This window comes from Cyanistes caeruleus, chromosome 9, assembly GCF_971803275.1.
Source record: "Cyanistes caeruleus chromosome 9, bCyaCae1.hap1.1, whole genome shotgun sequence".
Classification (NCBI taxonomy): Eukaryota; Metazoa; Chordata; class Aves; order Passeriformes; family Paridae; genus Cyanistes; species Cyanistes caeruleus.
The window spans coordinates 17,742,761-17,755,899 of record NC_141709.1 but is presented as its reverse complement, the minus strand read 5'-3'; the positions used below and the strand labels follow the sequence as shown (position 1 = coordinate 17,755,899).

Below are 13,139 nucleotides of genomic sequence, written 5' to 3'. Positions count from 1 at the left end.
TTTTGCAGAGCAGATCAAAATTCTGCTTCTCCTCTCTCTTCTCTAAACAATTTGCCAAGTCTAAGACATGTTGTAAGTAGTACAGTTAATTTTTGAAAATACACAGATATACAATTTAAGACGGTAAATCTGTGTATCAAAAGATAACTGTTTTGTAAAAGGAATACTAAAGGCAGAGTGGGAAATCCAAAAGGTATCAGGCAATGACCCCAAAGCTTGCTTCATCTCCACAGAAGTGTTACAATTTTAGTGAGAAAAGTAATACCTGAGATTTATTTCTATGGTAATGGTAATTTGCCATAATTTCTATGACACTTGTTCTAGCTTACTGCCTTAAATAAATTTTGCAGTTAAGAATTGGACAAGGTTCTCCTAACCTAATAAAGGTATTGCACTTACAAAAGTCTCTTATAAAGCCAAGCCCATCTTTTCTGCTAGCAAAAAGGGAAAGGCACCTGCAAGATGGGACAAGAGACAGAAGCATCAGAAATACCTGAAAAGCAATCCACCAGCAGAATCAAAGTGTCAGACACTGATCAAATAAATACTGACTGGTACCGCGCACTGGTTGCCAGAGAAAGCACTTACTGGGCCAAGGACTGTGGCTAAAAGGAGTTGGAAGCTAGGACCAAAAATTCCTTCTCCTCTTTATTCACAGGAACAGAGGTTGGCACGTCAACTGGATGACATCACAAGTAAATGATCTCCATTCTTTTTTAATATAGGAACAATATGTAAAACCTTGATATTTTTGTTAACTCTGCATGAAAAGCAATAAGAAGTGACAATTACTCATTGTGTAATAATTAGTACAATCAGATTCCAACTCTAGACTTACATGAAAAAACATCTTACAAGAGAAGAACTACCTAAGTAAGAAAGTTTCATAGATGGGAATGTGACCTATGTAGAAACCTCATGCACAGGGCATCAAGGGTGAAGAGGGAAAAAGAAAGCATAAGAACATAATGTAAAAAAAGCCTTATGTTCTTACAGTGATAATGGTTTAACAAAATGAAACAAAGATATAAAATTATCATATTACCTCTGATAAATCCCTGTTATAACATGTCAAAAATACACAAGAAAATCACAAAAAAAGATGTGAGAGAGACTTGACCTGGTAGAGAAAATAACCCAGAAGAAAGGACTGTTATTTCAAGTGAACTTGGGTGTCTTCTTTCCTTCACTGTACATCTACAAAAACACTTGTACTGCTACAAAGCAGACAATGACAATGATCTGCTTATACAGCAAAAGTGAAAATCTGAGACATTAAGCGTCCAGTCAAATCCTGCTACAGATTATGGACTCCTCTGCCATCCAGAACAGAGTCTGCATGCAAACATAAACAAGTTAATGTATCTCAAACTGCAAAATAAAGCAAGTGATGCAGAGATTTCCTTACTTTGGCCAGCTGTGTTGTGGGAACAACTACAGTAAAAAGATTCGGTAATTCTCTAGGGAATGCAGCACTCTAAGTCACTGTAGCTTTTTGATTCAGTGCAAAAATCAGCACCCTTGAACAGGAGAAATTATAAAGCTGCATGGAAAATTTCAGTTCTGGTTTGTAATACCCAAGAGGTTTAAAATCTGGGTTTTTTTGCTCTAGAACAATCTGAAAGTCTTTTAAGCATACTAAGTTGATGTATTCTCAATCAATCCCCTTCTCTCTTAATGAGATGACAGGCTTGATTAAGATCTCTATCTCTTTATTCCATGGGAGTCTATGCAGAAGCTGTATCTGAGCTGAGAATCACTGAGAAGTGACCGAAACACACATTTTACAAGAATCATATTTCAGGATTTGTTGAAAAGAGATGAGTACAGGAAAACAGTAGCAAAAACAAAGCAAAACTGTGTACCACCAAATATAACACTGTCTTGCAACACTTCATTCACAAACAGATCAAAACAAGCACTTAAATTCAAGCACTGACTGTATTACATTGAATTTAAAATACAAATGAAAGACTGGCCCATCAAAACTTCTAAACCACTGTATTTTAAAGTCATAAACAGTATTTGCAATATAAGTGTTAACAAATAAATATATTTCAAAAAATCCTAAGACTGTGTACATATGAGATTTAACTTTTACTTTTCTTTCCTCTTTCTTGGAACTTCTAGGCAATTAATTTCAAGCTTTTCTCCGTACTGTGACTATTAAAGCATAGTTTAAAACTCTGAAAAACTAAAACACAGTTCTATGGAAAATTTGAAATTGAAAATGAATTGTAATGTCTAAGAAATAAATTTAATTTTTGCCATAAAGCAAATGACAAACTAGTTTGCTTGTAGGATACCATAAGCTGCAAGCTTTTCATACTTATATTGCTACCAAATAGCAATATTATTTATTAATATTATTAGTTTGTGTGCTACAAGCTAGGTAGACATAGGTGAACTTTATAGATTGTTTATAGTTACATTGTGAACTATCACATTTTCATCAAATGAGTTAAATTAAAGCACAAGTCTGATAATCTTATAGGGTAAGGATATGGTGACAACTCCTCCTAGTGGAAGCACATCTGACACCACAAAATTCAGAAACACAGATTTCCTAGGTATCATGCTACGTTTTTACTGGTACTAGCTAGCTCTGCACTTTTTCTACCCTTTACTGAATTAAACTAGTCTCATCCAACTTCTCAGTACTATAGAAAAACATCTATGAGCTTTTAAGGAAGGTGAAAAAAATTTCACTTTAAAGCTTGCTATAATACTATACATTAGTATAACATGGTTTCTACACCATGCTGAGAATTAGGTTTTAAATTAATCGAAAGCAATCTTTTACTGTAGGACTATGTGTCACCACCATCTCTTAAAACTGTGGGTGAGACTGATGTGATGCAAAGTAACTTACATTTATTGTGAACAATGAAGCTCTGCTGATTTACTGGTGCTGGGAATGCAGCTCGCCGTGTCTCCTTTTTGCTTCCTCTTTCACTCATACTTTGTTTCAACTGTGCCAGGAATGATTTCCATGTGAATGAATCCCCTACGCTAATCTGAATAGACTACTCTGTTCACCCAATTCCATCTCCAAGGCTCCGACTGTCACAGACATTACACATGCTGTTCAAGCCTCAATCTAGAGGAGTGGTTTTACCAGAATAGCTCAGAGCAGACAGAGCTACTTAGGAATATGCAGCATCACGTAACATGCTGAACAGGCTATCAATACTCTTAATTAATTTATTTTAGTCCCTGATTTGCTTCATGGTTCCTTGTTCAAATTGGTTTAAGTCTGAAATGTTCTGGGTAAAATTTTGAGAAATTGGGAAGGATGTAAGGATACTGGATTCTTTGAAAAGAAACTATTAGCATAAATGTTGGAAGTCTAGACACTGAAGGGGTACTTCTAACATGGATTTTTATATAATTTCAACATTTAGCAAATCTGTTGCACACTACAGAGAAACAAATACAAAACATTACTCAACTTGCATATGCTGTTCTGGCCAATGTTTAGGTAAAGCTAAGTAGTCTACAAAGTACCAATCAGGAGTTAAATACATACTGACTCAGCAACTCAGCAACCACACAGCAGATTTTCATGCCAGACATCTCACAAAAAATACTACAGACATTAAGCTACTTTATGTCAGACTTCAAATCAGGTATTTTCAGTTGATGGGATGTCAGTACTTATCACCAGTAGCTTACAAGAAACAACTGAGACAGTGGTTCATATTCTTTATGTAGTGCTTATAGAAGGCATTGACTGACCACCCTTCATTTATTCTCCTTACATATAGGAGTCTAACTTTCTCCATTTCATAACATCAACATATTTTTAATTATTGAGCCAAAGCTCTAAAACAGAAGCAGAGTTTTTCACACAATCTTATTCAAAGGGGAACATAATGTCACTCATGTCCTGCGTAGAAAATGGATAAATGAGTTTAAAAGATGGTCTATGCAGATAAAACAACAAATAAAATATTATTTAAAACAAAGACAGACACAACCAAGATCTCTGAAAGTTCTTACAGGATGAATTACTAAAAGCTGTGGTGGCATGCTGGGGTAGTAAATATACCTGTATACTTATGTTCTTACAACACATGTATGAGCAAAAGTTTGTCTTAGGAAGAAACTTTTGGTCAATTCATGCAAATGTTCTTGCATTGCATGTGGAATGCAGATGTGGCATGAAGCTGCTCCATTTGTACAAATTAGTTCAAAGAATTCTGAAAGTATCACTTTGCTCTTGCAAATCTTAACAATACTTGACTCAGTGGATGGGCAATTCCCTAATTCTGTTTCTACAACCAAATTAGTCATTGTACATTCTCCTGCCACTGGTCTAAAGTTAAAGTGAATGTACCTTGTATGTTTTTTGATTCCCAGAAATGGCAAATATTTGTGCTTAATGCAAGTGCTATGACAGCAATCAGGTGACCAAGTATTAATGAACCTAGCACATCACCAGAAAAGACTAGTACAAATCTACAAATACAAGCAACTTAGCAGATCTTTTGAAGGCTACAGCTAATTATAACACTATTTATGTGATCAGACTCAAATGAATAAATAGAACTAAGATAACCCAACACTTAAACAGAAAGTGCTGGTCACTACAGTGCAGTAAATCTTTCCTCTTTCTGTATGTCTCTGTGGTCTTCTGTAACTAGATGGGAGTTCATCCTACCTGCACCAGCAGCGTGTTAGTTCAGTGCTGAAATTGAGCCAGTATTCACTGTTGAAAAGACTCCACAGCTGCTTCTCAGCTTGAACAGCCAGAGCCTATAATGCATCCAACAGTAACAGACTCTAAATACATATGCCATATAATCAGAAATCTGATTAAAGCTAGCATGCTAGGCTCTCTGTGGGGAGAGAGGATGAAGAAAAAAGGAGTTTACATCTGTGATTCTATGCTGAAATTTCACTGTGGACTGATCCAACTTCAACATTCTAATCCTGCTCCTTTCAATTCCTCAGAGAAATTGATCCAGAAGTTCCTCACTGCCATTGCATCAAGTCTACCATTTGTGTGGTCAGATGCTAAACTGGATACATGAAATGGTCCTGCTTTGCTGTGCCCATGCACAGTGTGTGTTTTTTAAAAAATGTGCAGATCCAGGACCATGGCCTGTCTCAAATTCTGTAACTACTAGTTACTGCAATGGGTTTCTGAATGTTTTATCATTTAATACAATTCCTCTTTAGCTCTTCTGCCCTTCAGAATAGGAAGAAAATAGTAGGAATGCCATATTTTTTTAATAAGGCTGCTCACAGAACTTCTGTAAAAGCTCCACATTTTTTTATTTTTTTTTTTAACATTCTTTTCATTTGACTTCTGGTCTTTGAAACTTTATGATTAACTTGGGTCTTTCAAGAAATTATACAAACGTGTGTTCTACAAATAACACAGGGTTTTTTGTAAAAGGCTGAGATATTTGTATGACTAATTAAGTCTGGCATTTGAGTGCTGTCTAATCTACCAAAATTGACTTGTGATAAGAATCAAGCTGGCAGTAGAAATAACAACAAAATACATCACAGGTGCATTTGCTAAATCATGACCAACAGAAAAATGTGCTCTCAAGTTGTGCTTCATTCTGCACCCACATGGCAGTTTTTGCTACGTAACAAAAGGAAGGACTACGGTGGCACTTCTCACATATCCCAGTACTAAATCAATCTTAGCTTAAGACACTAAATGTGTTTTGAGCAAGCCAAGCTGAATTTGCATTGAAATGGATTAGAACAAAAAGATAATTTATCTGATCTTGATTTCTTCTTTTCTGCAAGAGTTTAGTAGTCCTGAGTCTTTTCACTCTGCAATCTGCCTTTGCTCTTGTGTATGTGTTCTTAGTGCTTGGCTGCTCTAAACTCTTGATCTGTGTAGTTAACAGGATTTGTCTTGTCCTTCCTACCCTTTACTGCAAGGCACAAAGTCATGCCTGGTACATTTTCCTATCTATTTACGCACTCATTTTTGTTGACTTTCATTTTACAACAGAGTGAGTGTCGCCCTGAAAACTCAGCTTCTGAGCTTGCTAACATAGTTTTCTAAAGACTTTCCCAGGACAGTAACTGTAAACATAGATATGTTTAGATATGTACATTCTTTCTGTTACACGTCTTGTGACGGGCATCTCTCATGGCCAGTGCAGTGAGAAAGTGTTATCCTGACCATCCAATCCCTGGCCATGGTCAGAAGCCTATAAATCCTGGGAGGAAAAATAAACGCTGCTCTTTCTTGCACCACACCTCGGCCTGTGTCCGCGTGATCTATTCATCTTCAGCGGCAACAAGTGAGAAAAACTGTTTAGGCATTAGGAGCAGAACATAACATGCTAGTTGCTACCTCCAGATTGAAAAAACAGCATGATAAGCAATAACAAAAATTTAACTTTAGTTGTCAATTTGACACCCTCAGAAAGTAAAATCAGTTGATGAATTTGTTTCTTTTTAATCAACCCATAATGAAAAAGGAAAAGAAAAATAGTGCATTTCCTGAAGATGATCAATAATCATAGAATCATTTGGTTGGAAAATACCTTTAATATAGTCAAGATCAAATAAACAGGTTTATTAAAATAAACTGTTGTATTCAATGAGTATGATTCTGTAAGGCACTGGGCACAAAGCTGGAACAAATGAGGTTTAATATAAATTCTGTTTTAATTTCAGATTGATGTTTTTTCTGTTTTCTAAATGGAATGTCCTTGTATACGTGGCAGTTAGGGCTAGAACTCACAATACTACATAACTTGCACTGAGTCAACTAGCAATAAAAAAAAGTATCACTAAAAGTTGGGCTAAAAATTGTAACATATAGGAAGCTGCTTTATGGAGAGCTCAGTCATAAAGGGCAAGATGGGTCATAACCTCACCAACTTTCTTAGTAGCTCAATCTGTCTGTAAGAGTCAGACAGATCCTTTACTTACAAGTGATTCTATATGCAAAAAGCAGTAACTTGGTTTGTAGCATACCTTTGGACCCAAACAGCTAACAAGTTCAAATGTTAAAATACTTGGGTTCCAGTTGGAGAAAACACTAGTAGCAAGTCAGGAATATCTTTGAATCATCTGAGCTTACATGCAAAAATGCTACCAGTCATATTTTTGTAAATGCAGGGCAAGTCTCATAAACAAAGAACTACTTCCTTTCCCTTTGAAGATATGGTATAGGCAGTGCCAGGAGTACTAGAGACAGATAAAAAGCACCACAGGTAGATAAAACAAAATGCTGAGCCAGTTTAAACTTGCAATGCCAATTCAAATTTGTTCAGAATATTTTTGATTAATTTTGTGGTAGCAAGCTTAATTCCTTACCAAATCTGTCTACATACCAGTTTTATTGGTATTTCTGCAGATAGTGCAAAGGATTTCTTTCCAGTCCCTTCCTGTTTCCCTCTTGCTCTGTGAGGCAGTGTTACTGCATTCAAGCCATGAACCATCCTTAAATGGAGGCTGGATTCTACTGATTTCTCAGTCATCACCACTGAGCTTTCCTTACCTGCTGACTTCTGTTCTGCAGCATTTCTCATGACAAACTGGTACTGACACTGTGCTGTGCACTGACCCTCTTCCTCAGAAGCTGTCCAGCCTTGCCTCACCATATTCTGTAGCAATTTGCTCCAATAATAGCACGAGTGCAGAGGCAGGATGATCCATACTGCTGCAGTGTAGGACACCTTCCAGTAGAACTTTGGCTCTCACGTGTAACTTAGAGGATCTCAGCTGAGGTTCAGAGCAAAGCTGATTGCTTCAGCCAAGCCCTTAATTTGCAGCAATATCTGAACACCTATTCAGTGACACAAGCATATCTTAGTTTGGGTTAAAGTCCTAATACACTGCAGGTGAAGCACTGGGCTTCTACCTGTAGTATTTTGACTTTGGTTGTGTTGGCTGTAATCCTGCAATTACCAGATAAACTCATGACAAGTTTTAGAGTGTATCATGTGCAAACTGAAAGGAGAGCTTCAGTGCTTTTAAGCATTGGAGTTTAACTTATTAAACATTTCCTCTGACATCTGTCTGAAGCTCTATGTATTTGCATTAGATGAACAAAAGACAGGTCAGTTACAACTCTGCAGTGGTAACAGCAGCTCTGCCTTGAAACATTTCCCTTCATTTAATACCCTATCTATTTCAAAGACGTTCTAAGTATTTACAGTACAAAAGTATATCTGCATGCAATAATAACACTGACTTGCACATCAGCAGTAGTATTCCCCATAATGGAACTAAGCCAGAACCAGCTCATCTCCTGTCCTGGAGGGCTTGCTCTATAGAAGGCTCTCCAAGTGAGGCTGCATTAGGCTTGCTGCAGGAAGAGGATCTGATCTCTCTTGGAACAGGAAGGTAAATGAGTTTCAAGACTGACAGCATTGTACTGTAAATCCTGCAGTTTATTAGCATAAGTACCTGTGTTAATTTTAAAAGCCTGATGAACACTGATAAATCTAGAAATTTGATAAAGTGTACCAATCTGTAAAACAGTAGTCGTTGTGCTAAAGTGTATAGTTCAGAGAGCTATATTAAAGTCTCACAAGTACTTTAAGCTATGACATAAAGGAATATTTCCATATGATACTTAACATTATATGGAAATTTCCACTCTCAGTTCTAATGACAGGGCTGGGCATGGGTGTACTTGTACCTGGAAAACAGTGGAACACCTGTCAAGAACACTAATTGATGGTCCCCAAACTTCATAAGTAAAGTAATATGATTAGTTTCCTAGATAATTTTTTCTAATTCTGATATTTTAAAATTTTATTGCAGTTTTTTTGAAGTCATTCTCTCTCTTGGTATAACTAAACAACTCTATTTTATCCTGCTCCTCAAGCTATCTTGTCTTTTATCTTTTCACTTTTCCTCTTACAGTTTCATGTACTCCACTTCCAGAGAATCGTTCTAATAATATTTTGAAAAATATTATTAGAAATAAATGTGGTATTAATAAGAAAGACACAGGCAGATAAATGTGAGACGCATTAAAGAGGAAGAAAAGAAGTAGCTAAAACCAGCCAGATGAAAAGACATCAAGAAAACTTTAAGCTGAATTAGGTAGTAAAGAGAATAGAGAGCAGGAGTCTAACATAGACCAAAATAAATAGCTGAAGGTCTGCAGTAAAACATGATTAGAGAAAAAGCTGACACGTGAGAATGACTAACATTTTCCTTGTTTGTTTTTTTTCCCTACTGTTACATGAGCAATAATGCAGTTTCACTAGTGGAAAAGTCTGTAAACATGTTAATAGCTCTAGAAGTAGATCAAGAGTTGCTTAGATAATAGGTTTCTATTTTCTAAATACATAATTTTTCTCCCCATTAATAAAAAGAATTCCATAGTTGAATTACATCAGTTGGTATGTTGTCTTCTGACTGAATTCCTGTAAAGTGATGCCGTCCTCAAGGCATTTTTTTTAATAGCTTTATTTTGGAAAGTCTTAAGGGAAAGTTAACAGCAGAGGTATGCAATTTGAAAAAAAACTGTTAATATTCTGAGAAGTTGTGTGTAGGGTAAGAAAAAACCACTAATATTGGAGAATTGTAATTAAAAATCAAAAATTACCTTATAGTAAGTAATAATTTCCTTAACTTGGATATCAAGACAGATATATTTAATAATAGTATTTTTCTTTGTAAATGGTATCTGTCTGCATACAAAGTGAGTATTTTTTTTTTGTAAAAAAAAAACTAAACAACAAATTCCCCTGCCTCAGTAAACCCAACCAAAACAATCCACAGTGCTTTTCAGTCTACTACACCAAACTGAAAAAAGAAAGTGTATGGAGGAAGTGAAATAAAATTACTCAAAATAGAGGTATTTTTTCTCATTCTAAGATATGTTTATGATGGAGAGCTTCAAAAGCACAAGGATATAATATCCTGTAAATCTTAGCTACTCTTGAAAAGAATCACTAGGCTCTATAGCTGAGAAAATAGTTATGCAACAGGGAATGCTACAGCAAGCTTAATGATGAGAGGATTAGAGTTGAAAGTGAGAGCACTAGACATTCTTTTCTAGCAAAATAGTTCAAATCCCAAATGAGACAGTAGGATAAATGAGCCAGAGGGCCTCCATTCATTCTCCAGCAAACAACACACTACAAAAGATCCATACATTATGCCAGGAAAATACTCAGCAAGAATGAGAAGCCTTGGAAACAGAAATTCTTGACTAAGAGTCTGGCTGAAGGTCACTGCTCTAACACTGCACAGTTCATGTATTTGCATTTGATATATTGATATGTAAAGGAATTTCTGAGTTGTTTATGCTCTTTTAGTTCTTGCAAATGATCCAATGATAAAGACAAATACTAATCTTTTCAGCTTTATAGGCTGATGGAAGGGGACTAAAAGAAATGTTTCACATTATTGAGGGAGCTACTAAAACTATAATAGATAGTTTTGTAATTTCTATATAAAGGAAAACAGATTTGAAGTTTTCAGTTTCCACACTAGAAGCTCGCTATAAATTAATAAGTCTACATCCAATTTGTTTGTTAAGATCTTGTTTAATGGTTTCAGAAAATTCCTGTTAGCTAATTAAACACTGTGAACTTTTACTGATTTGCTAACTCCCTCGTTGACTTTAAAAGAAACCTATGCTACATTGATTTTTTTAATTTTCATGATTCCATGATGCTTAAATCAAATGAGATTAGATACAGTTAAGAAAGCAGCGCTAATCTGAAGACACTGCTTCACCAAATAAAGTGTCAGGCCTTTCATTAAAAATATACAGAAAAGGCTCCAACAGTGAATAGATTATTTTCTTTTTTTTCAGAAACCCTTTTATATGACAAAAAGAGTACTTATCCTGGCATCTAATTATAATTCAAATCATATAATCCACTGCAAAGGATTACGCAATCCTTGCACAATTTATGTGTGCCATTTACTGCAGGAACCAATAATGCACTGAGATGTGGAACTTCAATTCAACGAATCAAACACATGGGTGTTCTAACACTGGCACTGGTGATTGCAATCAGCTGCTGAGACACACTGAAGAAGTTATAGACATGAAATTAATGGCTGCTTTCAAGACGTTTAGACTTAGCAGTTTGCTGTTTGAACTCAGTGTATTACTGTGTGTGACCAAAGAGGAAGACACAAAGAAGCACTTGCTCTTTTATGAACACTTGACTGAATGCATATCCACACAGCAGACATTCATTAATCTGATTCACCATTACAATGATTGTAAACTGCTGAACGATTTTCCTGGACTCCAACCTGATAAATACTGTCTGAGAGTATTCTTTAGCCAGACACATGTATCTTTCTCTAGCTGGTGTACCCAACTCTAGAAATAAAGTGTGATGATCCAGCAGTAGGGACTGTAAGGTATGTCATGCTTCATCTTTTGAAAGCAAAACCCACCTACAAATATGTAATTCAGAGTATCTTATAATTTTGCCATCCAAGCAACAAAGGCACAACATCTCATTTCTTGAAATCAAATTTCTAAGCCCATAAAGTGCAACTGCCTCTATCAATAGTACTGGTGCTTTGGTTCTTCTTGTGTTGCAGCACACTGGCTGCAAGACTTTGAGGAAATGAGCTTGAAGAGCAGGACACGTGGATCCTTAAAGCTTCAGCCCAGACAAAATCATCACATAAAAAAGTGAATGGTTAAATTAATTGCATCATGAGGGTCTTGCCCATGGGTGATTAATGCATTTCAAAGTTCTTACTATCTTCTTCCTTAGCTGACAGCATGGCACATAGAAATAGAAACCAGACTCTGGCCCCTGCACGTAGAACTAAAGCCATCACAAGCAAGTCAAGAACATGACATAAATTACATAAATTGCTGTTGTAGCTATGTTTATTTGCATAGTGAAAAATCTTTCTTTGATGGTGCCAGCTGCTGGTGAGAAGAATGTGTTTGGTGTCATTATAAGAACAGCTAGAAAGAGTAGTATTCTGATATTACAGTATCACAGAGGTGAATGTGCAAACAAGAAATGGTTGGGAGAGATCAAAACAACCATGCTTAGAAATAGTATGTTATGTATATAACACTCTTTTTACCAGCATTTCGGCACCCTCTTGTGTTGACTGGTGCTCAGAGTTAAAATTCTGAGAAAAAATCCACTGCAACCTTACAAACTGTGAAGACATGCCTCATATAGATAAACAAAGAATCTTCCTATTCTAAAGCACAAAACTGTAAAGCACAAAGTGTTTTAAAACCAAGAAAAATTCTGAAGAACTATAACCCAATCCATGTAATTCAATAGCAAGAAACTTCTGTCTGAATATCAACAAAACCCTTGTGGTTTTGATAGTTTGGTGAAAGAGTTAGTTCTTAAATGTCTCTTTAAATAATTTATCCTTAAAAGGTTCTTTGTTCTCAGTTATGTATTATCCTAACATTAATTTTTTTTTACTAAAGCAATGTTAAAATGAAACTCTCCTTTTGCTATGTATCATCCCTCACAAAGAAGTTGGTGCTTGTGCCATGACTGCAACATTTTTCCAAGAGCCAAAACAAGTACAGTCATGTGCGCTGAGCTCTGAGCAGCGCTGCTGTGAAGGAGGAGAGCAGACATTACACTGCTGGGTATTATAGCTGCCGTTTTCCTAAGCCTTTTCTGCCATCCTCCAACAGCATTAGCTCAGAGACATTTACATGCAAACTTGTCTATGTAGCACATTTCAAATCTTTTCAATACCTGTGATTGCATCTTTTTAATTGATAGTAAATCTGACATAAACCTATCAATTACAAAGCACAAATGTTTCTAATATATCCCTGTATTTTTCCTCAAGATTCTCCCTGATTTTTTTCAAAGTCAACTGAAAAGATATATGAAAATCAGACTACTTTTATCTTCCAAATAATTTAGACTGATAAATTCACAAAAAAATATAAAGCAAATTCATAACTCTGAAAAAATAAAATTGCCCTCAACACAATGCAACATGAGAAGAAAGTTTCCTTGTATTAATTAACTTGCAAATGGTTGACACATAAAATTTTTGTAAAAAATGTAGACCATCTAAATTCTTATAAACATTTATCTCTCAAAATATTACAACATTACAAAAAATATTTCAGTCTAATTATCTTTGGATTTGACAATACACCTTCCTATTATATATTCACAGTTATTTTAATTCAGAATTTTTAAAATCACTACTAGCATACT

The 13,139-nt window shown here is 35.7% G+C and overlaps 1 protein-coding gene across 7 annotated transcripts in view; it reads right to left on the bottom strand.

Moving 5' to 3' along the window:
- Positions 1-13,139, bottom strand: part of BCAR3 (BCAR3 adaptor protein, NSP family member) — a 97,541-nt gene that overhangs the window by 73,264 nt on the left and 11,138 nt on the right. The window contains exons 2-4 of one of the 7 annotated variants that reach the window (XM_086901891.1): positions 7,484-7,771; positions 4,664-4,758; positions 589-760 (exon numbers count right to left, since the gene is read on the bottom strand). The exons of 3 other annotated variants lie outside the window; for them this stretch is intronic. The gene's annotated coding sequence lies outside the window, so the exon portion shown is untranslated. Of the gene's footprint in view, positions 1-588; positions 761-2,872; positions 3,111-4,663; positions 4,759-7,483; positions 7,772-13,139 lie in introns of those variants that run through there. 3 more of the 7 variants (XM_023932043.2, XM_086901890.1, XM_023932045.2) reach the window with 3 other exon arrangements.